Source organism: Symphalangus syndactylus, chromosome 1 (genome assembly GCF_028878055.3).
Source record: "Symphalangus syndactylus isolate Jambi chromosome 1, NHGRI_mSymSyn1-v2.1_pri, whole genome shotgun sequence".
NCBI lineage: Eukaryota > Metazoa > Chordata > Mammalia > Primates > Hylobatidae > Symphalangus > Symphalangus syndactylus.
Window position 1 is genome coordinate 148726899 of NC_072423.2, and position 18575 is coordinate 148745473.

Here is an 18575-nt window from a genome sequence, read left to right on the forward strand (position 1 = left end):
GTTCAACATACGCAAATCAGTAAACATATTCCAGCATATAAACAGAACGAATGACAAAAACCGTATGATTATCTCATTAGATGCGGAAAAGCCCTGTGACAAAATTCAACAACTTTCTTGCTAAAAATTCTCAATAAATTAAGTATTGATGGGACATATCTCAAAATAATAAGAGCTATCTATGACAGACCCACAGCCAATATCATACTGAATGGGGAAAAACTGGAAGCATTCCCTTTGAAAACTGGCACAAGACAGGGATGCCCTCTCTCACCACTCCTACTCCACGTAATGTTGGAAGTTCTGGCCAGGGCAATCAGGCAGGAGAAGGAAATAAAGGGTATTCAATTAAGAAAAGAGGGAGTCAAATTGTCCCTGTTTGCAGATGACATGATTGTCTATCTAGAAAACCCCACTGTCTCAGCCCCAAATCTCCTTAAGCTGATAGGCAACTTCAGCAAAGTCTCAGGATACAAAATCAATGTGCAAAAATCACAGGCATTCTTATATACCAATAACAGACAAACAGAGAGCCAAATCATGAGTGAACTCCCATTCACAATTGCTTCAAAGAGAATAAATACCTAGGAATCCAATTTACAAGGGATGTGAAGGACCTCTTCAAGGACAACTATAAACCACTGCTAAACGAAATAAAAGAGGACACAAACAAATGGAAGGACATTCCATGCTCGTGGGTAGGAAGAATCAATATCGTGAAAATGGCCATACTGCCCAAGGTAATTTTTAGATTCAATGCCATCGTCATCAAGTTACCAATGACTTTCTTCACAGAATTGGAAAAAACTACTTTAAAGTTCATATGGAGCCAAAAAACAGCCCACATTGCCAAGTCAATCCTAAGCCAAAAGAACAAAGCTAGAGGCATCACGCTACCTGACTTGAAACTATACTACAAGGCTACAGTAACCAAAACAGCATGGTACTGGTACAAAAACAGAGATATAGACCAATGGAACAGAACAGAGCCCTCAGAAATAATGTCACATATCTACAACCATCTGATCTTTGACAAACATGACAAAAACAAGAAATGGGAAAAGGATTCCCTATTTAATAAATGGTGCTGGGAAAACTGGCTAGCCATAGGTAGAAAGCTGAAACTGCATCCCTTCCTTACACCTTATACAAAAATTAATTCAAGATGGATTAAAGACTTATATGTTAGACCTAAAACCATTAAAATCCTACAAGAAAACCTAGGCAATACCATTCAGGACATAGGCATGGGCAAGGACTTCATGTCTAAAACACCAAAAGCAATGGCAAGAAAAGCAAAAATTAACAAATAGGGTCTAATTAAACTCAAGAGCTTCTGCACAGCAAAAGAAACTACCATCAGAGTGAACAGGCAACCTACAGAATGGGAGAAAATTTTTGCAATCCACTCATCTAACAAAGGGCTAATATCCGGAATCTACAATGAACTCCAACAAATTTACAAGAAAAAAAACAAACCCATCAAAAAGTGGGTGAAGGATATGAACACACACTTCTCAAAAGAAGACATTTATGCAGCCAAAAGACACGTGAAAAAATGCTCATCATCAGTGGCCAGAGAAATGCAAATCAAAACAACAGTGAGATACCATCTCACACCAGTTAGAGTGGTGATCATTAAAAAGTCAGGAAACAACAGGTGCTGGAGAGGATGTGGAGAAATAGGAACATTTTACACTGTTGGTGGGACTGTAAACTAGTTCAACCATTGTGGAAGTCAGTGTGGCGATTCCTCAGGGATCTAGAACTAGAAATACCACTTGACCCAGCCATCCCATTACTGGGTATATACCCAAAGGTTTATAAATCATGCTGCTATAAAGATACATGCACACGTATGTTTATTGTGGCACTATTCACAATAGCAAAGACTTGGAACGAAGCCAAATGTCCAACAACAATAGACTGGATTAAGAAAATGTGGCACATATACACCATGGAATACTATGCAGCCATAAAAAGTGATGAGTTCATCTCCTTTGTAGGGACATGGATGAAACTGGAAACCATCATTCTCAGCAAACTATCACAAGGACAAAAAACCAAACACTGCATGTTTTCACTCATAGGTGGGAACTGAACAATGAGAACACATGGACACAGGAAGGGGAACATCACACTGTGGGGCCTGATGTGGGGTGGGGGGAGGGGGGCGGGATAGCATTAAGAAATATACCTAATGTTAAATAACGAGTTAATGGGTACAGCACACCAACATGGCACATGTATACATATGTAACAAACCTGCACGTTGTGCACATGTACCCTAAAACTTAAAGTATAATAAAAAATAAAAAATAAAATAAAAACTTTGGCTGTGGACTCCAAATATCCTGCTTCATCATCTCTCCACTCCAGAAACTTTTGACATGCTTACAAAGGGTGTTCGTTTCTCTCCTCTAAGTATTTGCCCTCCAGCCCCACCTGCAGGAAGGTAGAAGTAGGGCCTATGCCTGGGATGGTAACTCTTAAATATAAGGCAAGAACTGTCTCTCCTCCAACATCCTCAGGACTGAAGGACTGTGAAAATCTGCATATTGATCAAGCTTCTCCCTCCCTTATCTGAAGGGACTTATTTCCTTCAAGACACTTTTCTTCTTCCCACCTAGCTCCATGCCCCCATCCAGTCATCTTCCAACCCATCTCTTCCCACCTCTATGCCACATAAGAGGGGCGTGACCACAGCACCTGGAAGTTCCTTAAAATTGAATGGTATGTCAGGCCAGGTGTGGTGGCTCATGTCAGTAACCCCATCACTTTGGGAGGCTGAGGCAGGCAGGTCACTTGAGGTCAGGAGTTCGACACCAGCCTGGCCAAAATGGTGAAACTCCATCTCTACTCAAAATACAAACATTAGCTGCGTGTGGTTGTGCATGCCTGTAGTCCCAGCTACTTGGGGGGCTGAGGCAAGGAAATCACTTGAAACTGGGAGGCAGAGGTTACAGTGAGCCAAGATTGTGCCATTGCACTCCAGCCTGGGCAATAGAATGAGACTCTGTCTCAAAAAAAAAAAAAAGAAAAAAAAATCGAATGGTGTGATTAGCTTATGATTTTTTAAAAATGGAATGATGTATTCATTTTCTAAGCTGCATAACAAATCAATACAAATTTAGCTGCTTAAAACACCCATCTATTACCTCTCCTTTCCTGTGGGTCAGGAGTCTTGGGGTGCAGCTTTAGCTGAGTCCTCCGCTTAGGTTCTTACAGGGTTGTGATCAAAGTGTCGGCTGGAATTAGTGTCTCATATGAGGCTTGGGGTCTTCCCCCAACCTCACATGCTTGTTGGCAGAATTTATTTCCATGCAACTGTGGAACTCATGTGGCTGGCTTCTTCAAAACCAGACGGGTGTGGTGACTCATGCCTGTAATCCCAGCACTTTCCGAGGCCGAGGGAGGTGGATCAGCTGAGGTCAGGAGTTTGAGACCAGCCTGGCCAATATGGTGAAACCCCATCTCTACTAAAAATACAAAACTTAGTCGGGCATGATGGTGCACGCCTGTAATCCCAGCTACTTGGGAGACTGAGGCAGAAGAATCACTTGAACCCGGGAGGCAGAGGTTGCAGTAAGCCAAGATCATGCCACTGCACTCCAGCCTGGGCAACAGAGTGAGACTCCATCTCAAAAACAAACAAACAAACAAAGAAAAACCAAAAACCAGGAAGAAGGAGTCTGTCTCCTCCAGACCCTCATTGAAGATCTCACATGAAGATGTCAGCCCCACCCTGAATAATCTCCCGTTTGATTAACTCAAAGTGAATCGATTAGGGGCTTAGTTACATCTGCAAAATCCCTTCAACTTTTCCATAGGTATAGATTAGAAGCAAGCCACGGGTCCTGCCTATACTCCAGGGGAGGGGAGATTACACCTGGCATTTATCCAGGGAAAGAACCGAAGGGGTCATCTCAGATTTCTGCTTTCCAAGGTGAGCACCAGCCTTTGTTTAAAGGCCACAGAGAATGGTGCCCTGGCTCAGATCTCCAGCAAGCCTCCAGAATGATGGTCCGGTCTCTGAACACAGGGCCAAGGAAGCAGGAGCTTTGGGCGCACATGGGGGCTGGCTTCCCCCACTTTGAAGTGAGTCATCACATCCGTATTAGACCTTAGCTGTTACTTCGGCAAATACGATGATTTAGAAGAAGATGGAGAGAAGAGGAGAGTTAATTTAAAAGTACTTATATTCGGCCGGACATGGTGGCTCATGCCTGTAATCCCAGCACTTTGGGATGCTGAGGCAGTCAGATCACGAGGTCAGGAGATGGAGACCATCCTGGCTAACATGGTGAAACCCCATCTCTACTAAAAATACAAAAAATTAGCTGGGCGTGGTGGCGGGTGCCTGTAGTCCCAGTTACTCGGGAGGCTGAGGCAGAAGAATGGCGTGAACCCAGGAGGTGGAGCTTACAGTGAGCCGAGATCGTGCCACTGCACTCCAGCCTGGGCAACAGAGCAAGACTCCGTCTCAAAAAAAGAAAAAAAAAAGAAGGTACTTATATTCATTCCCTAGGGCTGCCACAACCAAGTACCAAAAGCTGGGTGACTTGAAACAAGAGAAATTGATTGTCTTGTGGCTCTGGTGGTCAGCAGTGTGAAATGGAGGTGCCAGCAGGGCCACACTCCCTCCTGCACTTGTTGGGGAGTCCTGCCTTGCCTCTTCCTAGCTTCCTGTGGTCTCCTGGCAGTCCTCAGTATTCCTTGGTTTGCAGACACACCAGTCCAATATTCCGTCCGATCCATGGCCTTCTTCCTTGTGTCTCTGTGACTCGGCGTGTCCTCTCCTCTGCTATAAGGACACCAGTCATTGACTTAGGGCCTTCCCTACTCCAAGATGACTTCATCCTGATCAATAGCATCTGCAATAATCCTATTTCTTTCTTTCTTTTTTTTGGAGATGGAGTTTCACTCTTGTTGCCCAGGCTGGAGTGCAATAGTGCGATCTCAGCTCAGTGCAACCTCTGCCTCCTGGGTTCAAGCAATTCTCCTGCCTCAGCCTCCCGAGTAGCTGGCATTACAGGTATGCACCACCACACCTAGCTAATTTTGTATTTTTAGTAGAGACGAGGTTTCTCCATGTTGGTCAGGCCCGTCTCAAACTCCTGACGTCAGGTGATCCATCCGCCTCGGCCTCCCAAAGTGCTGGGATTACAGGTGTGAGCCACCAGGCTTGGCCCGCAATAACTATTTCTAAATAAGGTCACATTCTGAGCTACTAGAATTTAGGATTTCAACATGCTTTGAGGAGGACTCCATTTAACCTGTAGGAATACTATGTGGGCCACACATGCTGCTTCACATTTGTTATCCCAGCACTTTGGGAGGTTGAAGCAGGAGGTTCATTGCTCAGGGCCTAGGGGGACACCAGGTGCATAAGACCACAGCATTCATTGACTGGTGTGGGGGCTCATACCTGTAAGTTTGGGAAGCTAAGACAGGGTGATCACTTGAGCCCAGGAGTTTGAGGCCAGCCTGGGTGACATAGTGAGATCTCATTTCTAAAAAAAAAAAAAAATTAATTAGCTGGGCATGGTGGTACCTGCCTATAGTCCCAGCTCCTCAGGAGGCTGAAGCGGGAGAGTCGCTTGAGTCCAAAAGATCAAGGCTATGGTGAGCTGTGATTGCACCACTGCACTCCAGCCTGAGCAACAGAGAAAACCCTGTCTCAAAAAAAAAAAAAAAAAAAAGTCATCTCCCGTGTCTTCTAATTCCCTGAGCTGTCATAGAAAGGAAGTGAAGGAAGTGAAGCAGTGAAAGCATCCCCCAAAAAGGGACTTTTCAAAACCAGCCTAAGCAACATAGCAAGACCTTGCCTTTAGAAAGTATTTAAATTTGAAGGAAAAAAAAAGGAGCATTATGGCACAGAGTTGACAGCTACAGATGTGGCTACATCCAGGTCCTCAAACTATATCATCAGAATGACCCCTCCCCCTCCCCCTGCTTTCCATTTTACTTTCTTAAGCATGAACATGAAATTTCCAAGATTCTCTCTCCTTTGGCTAATCTGCTTCTCAGACCCAATCACTGTGGCCAGGGTGGTGGAAGGATACTGACATCCAGGCTGGGACCACATGCCCTAGCTCCAGATCAGGGTGGGGAATGGCCAGTCGCACACATGCTGTGGGGGACTAGTGACTCCTCGGTGGAAAATCAGGGAATGTCATTGGAGAGGAGCGATAGAAGGCAGGCTGACACAGTGCAATGTATCTCCTGCACCAGCCTGGGCCTCGATGTCTTGAGTACTGATGACCCAGTACTCAGTCCAGGGCAATCCCAACTCCATCTGTGGGGCTGCCCACAGCACATGGACCCCCTCACTGGATTTGCTGACCACACGTGCAAACAGCCACCTCCCAGCCCCACTCCCCGCAGTCCCCCTGAACCCTGTCAAAATTCCCCTCAGTTCTCACCAAGATTAAAAGCAATTCCGAGGGTGAGTGGCTCATTCTGCTAGTTTAACTCTCTCGATTCCTTCCCTCTCCAGAACTCTGTACTTACTGCTCCATCACTGGTAATGACAGTGAACATTTTCACAATCTCAGGTTTTATCGCAAAGTGATTGAGGACCAGTTAGAATAAGTTATGCTACAGAAACTCAAGAAATCCCATCAAGCAAATGGTGGGCAAAATAGCAAGACCTTGCCTCTAGAAAAAGGGAAAAAATTTGCCAGGTGTGGTGATACATGCCTGTGGTCTCAGCTACTCAGGAGGCTGAGGTGGGAGGATCGCTTGAACCCAGGAGACAGAGGTTGCAGTGAGCCGGGATCTCACCACTGCACTCCAGACTGGGCTACAGATTCTTTCTCAAAAAAGAAAAAAATTAAACAAAATTAAGGCCGGGCACGATGGCTCATGCCTGTAATCCCAGTACTTTGGGAGGCTGAAATGGGCAGATCACGAGGTCAGGAGATCGAGACCATCCTGGCTAACACGATGAAACCCCATCTCTACTAAAAATACAAACAATTAGCCAGGCATGGTGCTGGGTGCCTACCGTCCCAGCTACTCTGGAGGCTGAGGCAGAAGAATGGAGAGAACTCGGGAGGTGGAGCTTGCAGTGAGCCAAGATCACGCCACTACACTCCAGCCTGGGCAAAAGAGCAAGACTCCATCTCAAAAAAAAAATCAAATTAAAAATTTTTTTGAGACCAAGTCTCACTCTGTCACCCAGGCTGGAGTGAAATGGTGTGATCTTGGCTCACTGCAACCACCGCCTCCTGGATTCAAGTGATTCTCATGTATCAACCTCATGCCTCAACATGTCTACAGGCATGTTGTCACCATGCCTGGCTAATATTTGCATTTTCAGTAGAGATGGGTGTTCAACATGTTGCCCAGGTTGGTCTTGAACTTCTTGGTTCAAGCAGTCTACCCACCTCAGCCTCCCAAAATGCTGAGATTACAGGCATGAGCCACCGTGCCCGACCTCTAAATTTTCATTATGGAAATTTCCCATATGTGCAAAAAGTAGGGAGAGAATTGCACCATGAACCCCCATGCACCCATCATCCCACTGCAAGAACTTGTCAACAGTTTGCCAATCTCATTCCAGTTCCCACTTTTCTTTTCCTTCTTACTATTTTAGGATATTTTAAAGCAAATTCCAGACATTTCATTTCACCCACATCCATAACACACCAGGGTGCATTCTTGATGTAAGGATTTTGTTTTGTTTTATAACCCCCATGCCATTGCCACAGTTAGATTTAACATGAAGAAACTAAGATTCTTGCAGGTGGAGAAAAGATCTAATTACCACCTTAAACCCTCTCCTACTAGCGCTTCTCGGAGCTGAACGTGTATGCAACTCACCTGGGCATCTTGTTAAAATGCAGATTCTGGCCCAGCAGGTCCTTCCAGGTGAGCCCTGAGGGTCTTCAATTCCAAAAGCTCCCAGGTGACGCAGTCCTGCGGGTCCATGAATCACACAAGAGGAAGGGTCAGCCAAACACCCACAACAACTGGGTGCAAAGTCCTGACTGTTCCTGACTGCAGGGCCTTCAGTGAACGGGGAAGCTGGGGGCCATTTGGGAAAGAAGGGAGGTTTCTCGTATCAGCTCCGGGCCTTGTAGAACTGCCAGGGAATAACAGACACAAGGTCAGCAAAGTCTAACCAACAGCACGAGTGCATTCATATTCCACAACCACTGCAGCAAAGAACCATGAAATGGGTGGCTTCAAACAATTTCTGGGCCGGGTGCCATGGCTCACACCTAAATCACCTCAGCACTTTGGGAGGCTGAGGTGGGTGGATCACTTGAGGCCAGGAATTTGAGACCAGCCTGGCCAATATGGCAAAACCTCGTCTCTACTAAACATACAAAAATTAGCCATGCATGGTGGCAGGCACCTGTAGTCCCTGCTACTTGGGAAGCTGAGGCAAGAGAATGGCTTGAGCCTGGGAGGTGGAGGTTGCAGTGAACTGAGATCGTGCCAATGCACTCCAGACTGGGCAACAGAGCAAGCCTCTGTCTAAATTTAAAAAAAAAAAAAAAAAAAAAAAAAAAATGTCTGGAGGCCAGAAGTCCAAAATCAATCAAATGTCAGCAGGAGCATGCTCCTTCAGAGGTTCTAGGGGAGAATCCATTCCTTGCCTCTTCCAGCTTGTAGAGGCTACTAGAATTCCTCAACTTGTGGCTGCCTGATCCATCTCTGCCTCTGTGATCACCTTGCCTCCTCCTCTTCTGTCAGGGTCTCCTCCTCTGGAGGAAGAGTGTGGGGCCTCTGAGGCCAAGCTAAGCCATCATATCCCCTGTGACCTGCACGTACACATCCAGATGGCTGGTTCCTGCCTTAACTGATGACATTATCTTGTGAAATTCCTTCTCCTTGCTCATCCTGGCTCAAAAGCTCCCTTACTGTGCACCTTGTGACCCCCACTCCTGCCTGCTAGAGAACTCCCCTTTTTCGTTTACCTACCCAAATCCTATAAAATGGCCCCACCCCTATCTCCCTTCACTGACTCTCTTTTTGCACTCAGCCCACCTGCACCCAGGTGAAATAAACAGCTTTATTGCTCACACAAAGCCTGTTTTGTTGTCTCTTCATACGGACACGCATGAAAAAAGAGTGTCCTTTTTTTTTTTGAGACGGAGTTTCACTCTTGTTGCCCAGGCTGGAGGGCAATGGCATGATCTCAGCTCAGTGCCACCTCCTCCTCCTGGGTTCAAGCAACTATCTTTCCTCAGCCTCCCCAGTACCTGGGATTGCAGGCATGCACCACCATGCCCGGCTAATTTTGTATTTTTAGTAGAGGTGGGGTTTCTCCATGTTGGTGAGGTTGGTCTCGAACTCCTGACCTGAGGTGATCCACACGCCTCTGCCTCCCAAAGTGCTGGGATTACAGGCATGAGCCACTGCACCCGGACAAAGTTGTCCTCTTATAAGGACACTTGTCTTTAGATGTACAGCCTACCTAAAATACTCCAGGATAATCTCAAGATCCTTAATTACATCTGCAAAGACCCTTTTTCCAAATAATGCCACCTCCACAGATTCTAGGCACAAGGATCTGGATATATCTTGTGCAAAGCCACCATTCAGCTCACTACACTAGAAAGAGGAAAAACCACGAAGTAACAAAAGGTGCAGAAGAAAGAACAGATGCAGCTTGTGTGGCAGTGGCCATCAAGGCAGGTTGGGGTAAAACTGTGTTAACAGAACCCCCAGATGGTACTCAAGTGTGACCGTCTACTCCCAGCTTCCCACAGAAAACGTTTTTGTTTCTGACAGCAGAATAAGAGAAGAGGTGGGAAGAGAGATAGCCCATTCTCTGTTGGCCTAATTCCTAAGGAATTGTGCCTCTACCTTCGGGTCATTCTCACTTAATGTTCAAGGATAAAATGATTTATTGTTGGCCATAATTAAAAAGCAATGCCAACAGAAACAGCCATAGCATTTTTCATTTGTACTTACACATGAGCGAGAGCAGTTTAGGGAAATGGGTGCCTTCAGGTTCTGTTTTCTCCATCTAGAAAAGGGCTGCCTTAGTGGAATGCTGGTCCTGGGGAGAAGCCTCATTTCTATAGCAGGAATTGATACAATTTTAAATTCCGATTGGTACACGCAGCTACCCGTCCTCATTTCAGGCACTTCTGGTTTGTTCTGGGTTCAGTGGGTGAGCAATGAATAGAGCTCTGAGGAGGAGGATTTGGAGCGAGCGTGGTTTTGATCCCCAAAGGGAGCTGTTTTTTCCATCAATGTCTTGACTATGATTCAGAATGGGCTTCTCCGCTCAAGATGGGAGTACTGGTCTGATTGAAGGCAGGTGATTGACTTGATTTGGTGGCTACTTTTATACTAGCTGGTTAACGAGCTATTTTCTTCATTAGTTTCAGGCAGGTGAGCTTAATGAAGCATTGGACCTCCCACATTACAAGGAAAATAAAGATGTAGCTTATATGGTAGGTTCAAAGGAGTTAGTGAACAAACACAGTAGGGCCACAAATTATTGTTAAAGACATGAATGCATGAAAGTGTATCTCTGTCGAAATGGACTTTCTGCAACCATACTGTTCCACCTGAAAATTAGTAGATAGAAATTCAGCAAATGCTTGGACAGGGGATACTCTCAGAAGTATTCTGACTAACTAGCATGGTTTCTTTTCATATCACTAAAGTAATTTCTTCTCAAATTGACTCTGGACTAAATCTTATGATACCTACTTGTTCCGATTGTACTTAGCCACCTGTAAATAAGGTGGGGGCAGTGGTACGAGGAGCTGTTGAATGAAATTAAACATTTGTTGGATGCCTACTGAAGATAAAGCCCTGTGCTTTGTGCCAGGGAGATTCCAGAATAAATGAGGCACAGACCTACTCTCAGGAAGCTTTTGCAAACTAATGGAGAAAACACATCTGCAGGCAATGACTTATGGTATAAGAGGAAATGGGGACAGGTACGGTGACTCACACCTGTAATCCCAGCACTCTGGGAGGCCAAGGTAGGTAGATCACTTGAGGTCAGGAGTTCAAGACCAGCCTGGCCAACATGGCGAAACCCTGTCTCTACTAAAAATAAAAATAAAAAAAAAAATTAGCCAGGCTTGATGATGTGCACCTGCAATCCCAGCTACTCGGGAGGCTGAGGCACAAGAATCACTTAAACCTGAGAGGTGGAGACTGTAGTGAGCCGAGATCCCACCACTGCACTCCAGCCTAGAAGACAGAGCGACTCTGTCAAAAAAAAAAAAAAAGGAAATAAGATTGGCGTTGAATGGGAAATCTAAGCAGGATGGAATGGCAGGAGAGTGCCCACTTGCCCAGCTCCAATAAGTTTTGACAGCCATGACAATATTGCAGGGACACCCATTCCTCATGGTATCTGAAGCCCCATGAAGGCTTGCATCTGGAGGCTGGTTCAGTCTTGACTTTAAGATAAGGGGATACAAGGAATGATTTTCATCTATTCCAAGCCAATAGTCCAGCCAAAAATCTAGGTCTGAGATGATGAGAAAAAGCAAGTCATCAACCATGTCAGCCATTTCATCATCATCATCATCATCATATCATCATCAAAAACAAAAGACAGACCTGTAACCGTCTTGTGTGCTTGGCTCTCATCTTAGTTCAAAATTTAGAAGTAAATTCTATGGCCAGTGAACAATGACCAAAATAGCTCTCATCACTCTTGTCTGCCACCATGTAAAACGTGCCTTTTGCCTTCCACCATGATTTCGAGACTTCTTCAGCCACATGGAACTGTGAGCCCATTAAAGCTCTTTTTCTTTATAAATTACCCAGTCTTGAGTAATAAAATAGTGGTTTGTCCACAACATCAATGAACGATGCTGTCACTTGTTCCAAACGCATATCATTTAAGAGGTTTGGATAAACAACAATCTAAAATAAATAAGCACTAAGCAAACTCAGGGCTACATAATCCCTGTGGTGAGGTAACTGACAATGGGTACAACTGGGACAGTTTACTGTTAAATCACCTCTATCTACATGTGCCCAAGCGGTGAAATACTTGGTTTTAATCCTAAAAAATCATGGTGCACATTTACTCCTGCCTTCCAACTGGGCTCTAACGTCACCTCCTCAGAGAAACCTGTTTTTCTGTGCTTCCACTCTGCTTTTTTTCAGCATTTAGTAGAACATCAGTCACCAACCGTATCTGGGAACAATGACTATAAGAAAGAGAAACCCATTTGCATGAGCTTGAGGACAAGGAGCACACCTTATCTGTAACAGGCAAACTCATGGGCACGAGAAACAAATGAGAGGCCATCAGAGAATGGAAACTGCAGTTACAGAAACCTAAATTCCTCTTTCTCGCTCTGAGAAGCCCATGGTCCCTTTTTTTTTTTTTCCAGACGCAGTCTCACTCTATTGCCCAGGCTGGAGTGCAGTGGTGTGATCTCAGCTCACTGCAAGTTCCACCTCCCGGGGTTCATGCCATTCTCCTGCCTCAGCCTCCCAATTAGCTGGGACTACAGGCACCCATCACCACACCCAGCTAATTTTTGTATTTTTAGTAGAGATGGGGTTTCACTGTGTGAGCCAGGATCGTCTCGATCTCCTGACCTCATGATCCGACCGTCGTGGCCTCCTAAAATGCTGGGATTACAGGCGTGAGCCACAGCGCCCGGCAGCCCATGGTCTTTCTTATCAGCCCTGTGGACTTTCTTATCTCTGCTTCTCTCACTCACAGCCAATTTTCCCTTTTTGCTGGTGGCCCATTATGGCAGCCAGCAGAGCCCACCACCAGCTGATCAGTCAGTTACTGGATATCTTGGAAAGGGAGGGAGGGAGAGAGAGAGAATGACAATTGGGCTTCTGGCCAACCAATTGAGTATAGGGAGGGGAAGTACCCTGGTACAAATAGGGTGCCAAGACCTGCTTTCCAGCATGGCCAGTGAGTAGGGAAATTGAGGGAAGATACCTGCAAACACAGCAAACATCTCAGAACATGCTCTCTGTTCTTAGTTCTCTCTCCTGCCTTCTCCTAGATTGTAAATATCACAAGACAATCTAGGATAGTATCTGGCTCAAAATATTTGAGATAGAGAAAAAGGAAGGCATTGGATCAAACTGTGGACTTCATGGTTTCCTATATTCACTCTGCAAGTTTTTGGGTTTTTTGTTTTTTGAGACAGAGTCTCGCTCTGCTGCCCAGGCTGGAGTGCAATTGCACAATCTTGGCTCACTGCAACCTCCACCTCCCAGGTTCAAGCAAATCCCCTGCCTCAGCCTCCTGAGTAGCTGGGATTACAGGCACCCACAGCAACACCAGTTAATTTTTGTATTTTTAGTAGAGACAGGGTTCCACCAAGTTGGCCAGGCTGCTCTCGGACTCTTGACCTCGTCATCCACCCACCTAGCCTTCCCAAGTGCTGGGATTACAGGTGTGAGCCACCACGCCTGGCCGACTCTGCAAGTAGTTAAGTGAATGAATGTCAGTCCCTGAGAATCAAAAGAAAGGCATTGAATCTCTGTTAAGTTTAATCATGGTCAGCAGCTGTGGGGTGTCCTGGGTTTGAGATCAGTGGGATGAGGAACAAGCAGGTTCTCCAAACCACCACGCAGGGAGGGGAGGTGTTAACTAGGCCAAATATGATGGGTGGGGTACATGTCTGGGTTTCAAACAGCTTATGCCAGGCCTAAAAACCGACACTGAGGCAGAAACTGTATTAAGCAAATTGATGACACATGGAGGGGGTCAAAAAGTTTAATATTGCTAAGAAGAATACAAATATTGATCATGCAATATGTTATGGTTATCACACCATCTCCTGCTACACACCAAGTTTTCTTTACCACGAGATAGAAGAGTTTTGTGGATCTGACCTACTCCTCCAAATTGTAAGGTCCCTGAGGTGGGCTCATGACATTCACATTTTATAAATGTGGCATAAAGGCTCATGCTGGCTGCCATGTGGCCCAATGCCAGTTTGATGCTGCATTCAAAGAACCATCATTCCGGCATCCAAGCATACTTAAAGGCAACTGAAATGTTTTCCACCGTCCCTCAAGACAAACACCAAAGAAAAATTATTTTCAAAATGCATAGCAACGCTTCTTAAAATCTTATTTTCCCATCCCTTTCTCTCTCTTTACCACATTCCCAGGAGTTTCCCAGGAGCAAAGCTGTCACAAAGACCCAGGAGCAAAATGATTAATGACTTCACTATATCTGATTCTGATTTAGTTGGTTTAGAGTGGTGTCCGGGCATACATATTTTTTAAAATCTTGCTGGGCACAGTGGCACACACCTGTAGTCTCAGCTACTCGGGAGGCTGAGGCAGAAGAATCACTTGAGCCCAAGAGTTTGAGTCCAGCCTGGGCAACATAGCAAGACCCTGTCTCTGAAAAAAAAAAAAAAAAAGCAAAAACAAATCTCTCTCAGCTGCAGTCAGGGTTGATAACTAGTTGATCAAATAATTGTGGTAGCCAACCTTCGCAATGGACCTTAATATTCCCACTTCCTGGTGTTATTCATTGTGGAATCTGCCTTAGCTAGTCCTCAATTGGGTCTGGTATCCAGGCCCCACCTTGAGAGGCTGTCCCACCTCCTACCCCACACATGGTTTTACACTTACTTTCAAGACTGGCCTAAAAATATAAAAGGTACTTCTTTTGACCTTGTTTCCAATGAAACAACTATTCTAAACATTCATTTAGGATGGTTAGGGAAATCTGAACACTGGCTAAATATTAGAAGATATTTGCTTCAAAATAACCCAGCTTGGTAATGAGATGATGGTCGCTGAGGCTGGTGATAGGCACAGAGGGCTTCATTATCAAATAGAAACAAGTGGAAAAAACAGAATCTTTTCCATAATAAAAATGTAAGGTAAACACGAAAATGTATTGAGTGCATTAAAAGAATCTATGGTCTCACAGGCATTAGCTTATAATTTGAACATCAAAAATAAAAGTGACGGCCAGGTGCAGTGGCTGATGCCTGTAATCCCAGCACTTTGGGAGACCAAGGTGGGTGGATCACTTCAGCCCAGGAATTTGAGACCAGCCTGAGCAACATAGTGAGACCCTCATCTCTAAAATAAATAAATATAAATAAAAGTGACTAGAATTGATTATAGAACATCAACTCTATTTGAGTCTATAAGGATTACTGGTGGAGGGGGGCAACGGGGAGAAGGAGAGAGATAATATATTTGTCACCTACATTATTTTCCTTAGTTTTGAGAGAATCTTCGGGTCTCCTGGGTCTTCTAGCCCAGTATTTTTATTTTTTATTTATTTATTTATTTCGTATTTTTTTAGATGGAGTCTCTCTCACCAGACTGGAGTGCAGTGGTGCGATCTCGGGCCACTGCAACTTCTGCCTCCCAGGTTCAATCAATTCTTCTGTCTTACCCCCCAAGTAGCTGGGACTACAGGTACCTGCCACTTCACCCAGATAATTTTTTTTTTTTTTTTGAGACAGAGTCTGGCTCTGTTGGCCAGGCTGGAGTGCAGTGGTGCAATCTCGGCTCACTGCAAGCTCCACCTCCCAGGTTCATGCCAGTCTCCTCCCTCAGCCTCCCATGTAGTTGGGACTACAGGCACCTGCCACCATGCCTGGCTAATTTTTTTGTATTTTTAGTAGAAACAGGGTTTCACCGTGTTAGCCAGGATGGTCTCAATCTCTTGACCTCGTGATCTGCCCACCTCAGCCTCCCAAAGTGGTGAGATTACAGGCATGAGCCACTGTGCTCGGCTGCAACCAGCTAATTTTTGTATTTTTTGTAGAGATGGTGTTTCACCATGTTGATCCAGGCTGGTCTCGAACTCCTGACCTCAGGTGATCTGCCCGCCTTGGCATCCCAAAATACAAGGATTACAGGCATGAGCCACCACACCCTGACTATTTTCCTTAGTTTTCAGAGAACCTTTGGGTCCCTGGGTGTTCTAGCCCAGTATATCTCAAACTTTGCTGCACCGAGGACATTGTTGAAATGCAGATTCTCTTCTGGGAGGCTCAGTGGGCCAGCAAATCTGCATTGGTTTAGGAAGCTCACTCTGAGTAGCAAGCTTCAGTGAGGACCAGGTAGACCCCTGCCTGCCAACCCCCTCTCAGCTGGGCTTAACTCTGGCTCTCTCCTGCCAGGGTTCCTCACCTCAAAATAGGAGCTATTTTCAAAAAGTCTCTTGGAAAAAAAGCCCTGTTTTAAAATTGGGGTGTTTAGGATTGGCCATCTGCTCACCATGGGGTTTTAAGACCTTTGCCCAGACCCCTGCAACCAACTTAGAACTGACATCTTTACTTTTGAAGGCCCCACTCCCCACCATATTAAATTCATTAAAATCAACCCCCATTACAGGCATATCTCAGGCATCATGCCCTGAGAACGGAGTTGCAGCTGATCACTTGACAATGTTGCAAAGTATTAAACATGCATTCATTTCAGCTTTGCAGTTTTCACATTTAGGATCCAATTGTCTTAGGTCTAAAGCATTCATGTTGAAGCATTGTTATGGGCCCCAGACACTACGCTTCCCAGCCTTAATGGCCTCTGCAATGCTGGTTCCTACTGCCCCACCCTTGGGTTCCGGCCGGCTAGCCCATGCCACCTCACTGCTCCCCCATTCAAGTTGCCTTAGATGTGTGGTTTCCAAACTCATCTACACTTTAGGGTCACCTGGGATTTTCTGTAAATCTTCCAAAACCCAGGCCACACCCCAGAACAATTAAACCTCAACCTCTGCAATGGGACATAGCATCCGTTTTTTGTTTTGTTTTATTTTGTTTTTGAGACAGGGCCTTGCTCTGTTACGCAGGCTGGAGTGCAGTGGCACAATCATAGCTCATTACAGCCTCCAATTCCTGGGCTCAAGCAACCCCCCCACTTCAACCTCCAGGGTAGCTGGGATCACAGGCGGGCACCACCACGACTGGCTAATTTTTAAATTTTTTATAGGGACAGTATCTCCCTACGTTCTCCAGGCTGGTCTCAAACTCCTGGGCTCAAGCGATCCTCCTGCCTCAGCCTCCCAAACTGCTGGGATTATAGGCATGAGCCACCATGCCTGGCCATCAGCATCTGTATTTTTTGAAGCACAGACGAGTTTGGGAACTACTGCCCTATACTGAGCTCGGTTTCCTAGCCCTGCCTGGCCATAGGATTCGGCTGGGCTGCTTCTGAAAACAGAGCTCCCCAGGCTCCTGCCCAGGTAATTCTGATTCATTAGGTCTGGGGTGGGCCCTGGAATGTGCATTTTTTATGAGAGCCCTCTGGGTGAATCCGGCTAAAGCCAATTTGGGATCTGAGACCTTGGAGATCATTCCCCAGCTTCTCTCCTAACCCAGTTCCCAGCTTGGCCCACCTCACCCAGTCTGTGTCACGTCTGACTTCACAGATTACACCTGAGAGGGAAGCCCCAGCCCTCACAATGTGAGAACATTTTACAATGACGAGGAAATGCCAAATACATTTTAAAACTCATTCAGGATTAGCGTTCACCTTAAACTTGACAGACTCTGAAAACGGGCTGGCCAGGTGCTGTGCACAACCCTTACTGCTCTTCTGTGACTAATATTTGGATAATTGATTGTTGGAAGCTCAGGAAGCCTCTCTCTCTCAGAGGGGTCGAAGTTAACTTCCTTATTTCTGAGGTAGGGAAGAAAATGAGGATGTCCTGCCTTTTGCTAGACTGAATACTGTCCTCCAAAAATTCACATTCACCAGGAATTCCAGAATGTGACCTTATTAGAAAATAGGGGCAGGGCATGGTGGCTCATGCATGTAATCTTAGCACTTTGGGAGGCTGAGGCAGGAGGATCACTTGAGGTCAGGAGTTCGAGACCAGCCTGGCTAGTATGACAAAACGCTGTCTCTACTAAAAACACAAAAATTAGCTAGGCATGGTGGCGTGCACCTGTAATCCCAGCTACTTTGGAGGCTGAGGCTGAAGAATCACTTGAACCCAGGAGGCAGAGTTGCAGCGAGCTCAGATTGTGCCACTGAACTCCAGCCTGGGCAACAGAGAAAGACTCCATCTCAAAAAAAAAAAGAAAAGAAAAAAAAATAGGGTCACTGTAGATCTAATTACAAAGAGGTCATATTGCAATAGCGTGGACCTTAAATCGAGTAATAATGGCATCCTCATGGGAAGAGAAGAAGAGACAGAGACACACAGGGGAGAAGGCCACATGAGAATGAAGGAAGAGAATGGAATGATGTGGCCACAAGCCAAGGATTGCCAGCAACCACCAGAAGCCAGAAGAGGTAAGGAAAGATTCATCCCTAGAGCCTTCAGAGGGAGCACAGCCCTGCCCGTTTCAGACATCAAGCTTCTGGAACTGGAGAGAATGACTTTCTGTTGTCCTGAGCCGCCCATTTGGGGAACTTTGTTAGAACAGTCACAGCCAGGTCATGTGCTCCTGAATGCATCTCAGGCATTAATAAGCACTGTCTTGGCTGGGCAGGGTGGCTCACCCCTGTAATCCTAGCACTTTGGGAATCTGACGTGGGTAGATCACCTGAGGTCAGGAGTTCGAGACCAGGCTGACCAATATGGAGAAACCCCACCTCTACTAAAAATACAAAAATTAGCTGGGTGTGGTGTGCACCTGTAATCCCAGCTACTCGGGAGGCTGAGGCAAGAGAAT

General features: G+C 45.6%; 1 pseudogene; it reads right to left on the reverse strand.

Moving 5' to 3' along the window:
* Positions 1 to 18575, reverse strand: part of LOC129487399 (small ribosomal subunit protein eS24-like) — a 98954-nt pseudogene that overhangs the window by 69524 nt on the left and 10855 nt on the right.